The sequence below is a fragment of the Xyrauchen texanus genome, chromosome 21 (assembly GCF_025860055.1).
Source record: "Xyrauchen texanus isolate HMW12.3.18 chromosome 21, RBS_HiC_50CHRs, whole genome shotgun sequence".
In the NCBI taxonomy this organism is placed as follows: Eukaryota; Metazoa; Chordata; class Actinopteri; order Cypriniformes; family Catostomidae; genus Xyrauchen; species Xyrauchen texanus.
The window spans coordinates 15,973,809-15,979,427 of record NC_068296.1 but is presented as its reverse complement, the minus strand read 5'-3'; positions in this window follow the sequence as shown (position 1 = coordinate 15,979,427).

Genomic DNA, 5,619 nt, shown 5'->3' with positions numbered 1-5,619 from the left:
CCAGGCACGCGCGCACGCAAGCACACACCACTAGATGGCACTGTAATGCAACTGCTTCTGAAATCCCGCCACATTTTCCAAGTTCTCATAACCCAGACTCAGTTAGCGCTCATTTGAATAATTTCAAACTGTTCAAACGTTATGTGGCGTACGTTATGTATTTTAAACGGTGGATTCACACTGCGAATTAACTTGAAGGTAAGCATGTTTGTAAATCATTACCAATTTTGTAAAAAAACTAATACATCGCGTAAATGTATTTCGTTTCTTTCATTGGCTACTCGCGTCTGCCTAAAGACATCCAGACAAGCGCACCAGTGCTAAATAAACACGCCTAATAATGAGATAGACGAGAACAATCGTTAACTCTGTTATTGATGCCCATGTTCTGTAGACTACATATGGTATTTCGGTTAGAGAGGATTATGTCGTAATGACAAAGGCTGCTGACCCGCCCAGAACATTATCACACTCCTTGCACGTCTACGACCCCTACCGCTCCCACGACCCAAACCCAGAGCCTATCTACTCACAGGCATCAATTAACACCTGTCGGTTCCCAGGCACTACCGTGGTGCCCCATGTAAAGATGCATTAGAATGGGATGAAAGAGGGTCAAGAGGTCGAGAACAGACAGACAATTAGTCTATATCTTGCTATTTAACCATGTCCCCTCGATGCATGTCTAGCTTCTTATTTACTCTTTCTCTATTTAACTCAAACTCTTCACATTTGTATCTCCCCATTAGTCTCTCTCTCTCTATTTAAAAATATACATGTGAGAAGAGAATCAGTGTCCTGATCCAATTCAGTCACACAATGCACTTGATGCACCGAAATGAATAAGTAGATTAAGTACATCTACTTTAAACCCTTTTTTCCTGATTTTCCCAGTCCACGCTCTTAGTTGTAGCTATGCTCTGGGCCTTAATCTGAAAAAAGTATTTTCTGGTGGTGCAAAAGACAAGTCAGTTTACTCATGAAAGTATAGGTTGAGCCCTGAGGGCAGGTCACGACATTATGAACATGACTGAGACATGAGAGCACTTCCTTGGAGTAAATCCTAGTTCAATCTGTCTGTCTGTCCAGTGTGTGTGTGTGTGTGTGTGTGTGTGTGTGCCAGATTGAGTGGAGGTCACCAGGTGCTGGGTGATTATTATTATTATTATTTTTTTTACCTTTTCTCAGTAACAGCTTGTTTGGGAGGTTATTAAGGAGTGGCATGGAAGGTGTATTTGTGTGCGAGAGAGAGAAGCAGAGAGACAGACTGTGTGCTGGAAAGCAGGGGTACCTCATGTGTTTTCTGAGACCTAATTTGACCTTTTTTGTGACAAATTTGTGTTTTACCACAATTTAGAAGTCAATTGCTATAAATCGCATATTTTATTCAAGGGTGTACTCAGCACAAGTTTTTGACAGCATTTAGCTGGACAGAAGTTGTAGTATTGGTACAAACAAACATTGTTTCACATTTGTTTTTGTTTGTTTGTTTTTTGGACATTATATTTATTATGAATATTTAGACATTAAGACAAAAACTTTTACTTTTTAAGACATACGTTGTCAATTGATCAGTTGTTTTGTTATTGAACAGTTCACCCAGCCCTGAAATTATGATACAATGTCATTAATTATTCAGCATGTTGTTCCAAAACCGTATGGTCTTATTTTTGCCTGTGAAATTTGATATTTTGAAGAATATTTAGCACTTTCCCCTTTTTCTTTATCTCCCCCCAAAACTCTGCAATCTCATTGTGTGTGATTTGCGAGCTACAGTGGAGAGAAAGATTTTCAGTGACTAACAACCTAAATTTCCATCTTTTTCTCACACAAAGCTTGTATGACTTCAGAAAACTCTAAATATAGTGCACAAGACATTTGGACTTCTTTTAGCATTGCGTTATGGTGTTTTTGTACTTTTTTGGAGCTTGACAGCTGTGGTCACTAAGGTCTTCATAAACTCTGTTTTGTTATTCCATGTATAAATTAACAGCTTACATTTTTTTATTTGGAATGACATTGGGGTGAGTTAATAAAAATAGTATTTCAGTTTAGAGTGAACTATTCCTTCAAAATCAGTCTTCTTAAAACTGATCACAGTGGTTGCATGAATTTATTTTGGTGGAAAAATCATGGTGGGTTTGGTTGAAATAATCAAATTGAAATGAAAATATGAAAGACCAAACCACATCCACAAAAGCCTTTGGGAATGTGACAGTTCTGAATTACCAGTCATAATGTGATTATCACCTTGAATTTTGTGGTGAGATGGGTCATGTATAAACCCATGTCTGTGGCTGCTCCCTCCATGGCTCTGTGCTCCCTCTACTGTCACCTGTTCGTCCTGCATAAACTGTTTTTGGACAGCTGGACGGTTGTGTGACTCTCCCACGCAAGGCCACTAACACATCGCTGCAACAAGGGAGTTAATTTTAGGGTTCAGGTTTCACTCTGTGGTCTTTGCGGAGCAAAAGAGGGACGTACAAGGAGGAGGATGGTATTGGATGCAGGTTTGGGAATGAGGGTAAAGAAACACCAGAGAGGTTTTTTGTGGTTTATCCCATTCACACAAACTTCCTTTGCTCTTTCACTCCATCTCACTGATGCTATCACACCAGTAGTAGTCCTGTGGGGAAAAAAGATGAGGAATTCAGTGGCACCCAGCTACACATCTTTAGAAAATGTAATTATGTATAGTTATAATTGGCTTTTTACTATGTAAGTACATTGCTAGCATAACATAAATCTTAGATTCTTTTAAGCTTGACTTGCTGTGCATAGCCCTCAGTCATTTATCCTATTTATCATAAAGTGCAGTGTATGCACAACCCTCCTCAATGCAATAACATGCAGCTCTTTAATTGTTTGCAGATGGGAATCTGATAGGATCTAGAATCTCAGATCTCCAATTTAAATCTACCAGGCTGCTAATCATCATCAGTTTTACTTCTCACATAAGTTTTTTGAGAACTGTTTTTGCATGATCTCATTTAAAATGTAAGGCACACTTTGAAGACAGCTGCATGTAGAACAGACTGTCAATGCCAGTCTCCCATTAAAGGAATGCTCAATTAATAGCATTTGCGACAATGTTAATTTCCTCCTTGCCACATTGGCGTTGTGGGCCAAAGCACATAACTGTTAATCAGAAGGTTGCTGGTTCTATCCCCACAGCCAAAACCATTGTGTCCTTGAGCAAGGCACTCCACTCCAGGTTGCTTTGGGGGGATTGTCCCTGTAATAAGTGCTCTGTAAGTCGCTTTGGATAAAAGTGTCTGCAAAATGCATATATGTATGTAAATTTCCACAAAAATACATTTGGACTCATTCCTCCTTTAATAAAAAAAAAAAAAAAGCAAATATTGCGGGTATGTGAAGGCACTTACAATGGTAGTGAATGGGGCCCTTCCGTAAACATTAAAATACACAGTTTCAAAACTGTATGCACAACATTTAAACTTTATTCATTCATCCTTCCATCTTCTAAAGCCACTTGTCCTATGGTAGGGTCCCAGGTAGTGCTAGAGCGTATCCCAGCTGTCTCGGTTCGAACCAGGGAAACACTGTGGACAGGTGGCCAGTCCATGACCGAACATTATTCATGTTAGCATAATTTTAGTGTGATAAAATTGCTTACTAACCTTATGTGTAAAGTTCTATCCAATATTAAAACTTTGTCATGAAAAGGAAACCCCTTAACCTGGTATTGGGTGTAACTTTACATAAATAAGCTTAGTAAGCCTTACTGTAAGCACAGTTTTAGCTTTTTGTTTTATTAAACTAGGGACAAATCTAAATTATATTTTGTTTTACAACAAAAAAAATGCTACATATTGAGCTTATCTTGTACATTCCGTGTACATATGACAACACATGTTCAGATGCAGGTTTTTAAGTGAGTTTGCCAATTAGGCAGGTATGACCCAAAGACAACACGCATTCGGACCCTTTTTACAGAAGAGGCAGTGCTTTGTAAGTGGGACATTTACTTCTATCGCTGACTCTTCACCCAGTGGACAGAATGTGGACTTAAGTCTTAAGAAATGTCCTGTGGTCTGTGCTGTAACTCAAAAACACATCTCAAAGTCCACACACACACACACACACACACACACACCTGCAGGTTTGTGCGGTCAGTTACCTGTTACAACACCCTGTATACAGGGAGCGTCGAATGTGATTGGTCATTGGAGATAAACACTGGCCCGTCTTTGCTCAGCAGAGCAACGTGTCTGAGTCAAGGTGTAGAGAGGCGGCCCAAAAGAGACAAAGGGCACTTGGGAATGTTTTCATCTGCCAGAGGCCATGTCAATTTACAGAATCTCGTGTTACTTTATGTAACTGGGCCCGCGCGGCCACCAAATGGTGCTGTGAGGGTGTGCATGGCTAGGGTGGGTGTATAAGGTTTTGATAGAGGAGTGATACAGGTCCCAGGGGGATCACCTGTAATTTGCCATCCTTTGAGCAGAATCAGGAAGAGGAATTTTGCTAAACTAGAGTTGTAAATGACATTGTAGACACCCCCTCCACACTTCCCTATCTTTCTCCCATTCTCTGAAACAGTGATAATTGGAGATGGGGTAAGAGCTACATATTGTCCCTTTAATTCAACCTCCCCCAACACTGGCTGAAAGCTCATTAAAAAGGTTGATTGTTAATGAGCTATAGAGATCCTAGAGCATCCCACTTAGAGCAGCCAAGATACTAGCGTGGAGGTTTTGTCCCATTACAAAAGAGAGATCTTTTAAGATGACACTGCTCCCCCCCAGTTTCTCAACATTTCTTCTGCCTCCGACTCCCACCCATTCCAACTCCCCGCAATTCACTGTGTAGTCTTTTACCTTCCAACTCCCTCTATCCCAGTGTTTCCCAACCTTGGTTCTAGAATACCCCCAACACTGAGCATTTTGGATGGTTCCCTAAAAAGACATTTATCTTGACAAAATTCCACAGGTGAAGAAGTTGTAGGCAGATGTGAAGCAAGTGTGAAACTCTCAAATACTACTTGATAAGCAGCCTCTTTTTCGTGCTGCACTTCATGTTTTGGGAGTGTGAAGTCATAATTAAACTCACTGCTATAACAAGCTCCTCATCCATTTTGAGTATTCCCAATATTCTGCACACAGTGGTCACTGCCAAACCAAACAACTTTCTTATGGTCAACGCTGCAAAGGTTCACCAAACTTGAACCCAACGCGAAATTCGCTGAGGGTAATTTCTTCATTACCATAAGTCCATCAGGCAAAATTCCTGATCACACATATTCTCATTGAGATGACTGTATTTTGCCATGCAAAAGGTAAATGTGACAGAGCCTTTATTTGACACACCCAATTCAAAAGCCTCTACTAACAAGCTGATCATTTGGATCGGTGGTTACATTACGGGAGACATCCAAAATGCATTTTAGGAGGGACGGGATTGGGAAACTCTGCCCTATCCAATAGATAGATAATTATTCACACTTCTTTGACACATAATCTACCTGACAAATCTCATTCTTTCAAGCTAGCCTTCTTCCTTGAGAGGACAAACCGATCTGAATGACCCAATAAGTTATTCAGATATGATTGTACAACAAACTTAAAACTAACGAACTATGACTCAGATGGCAGAGCA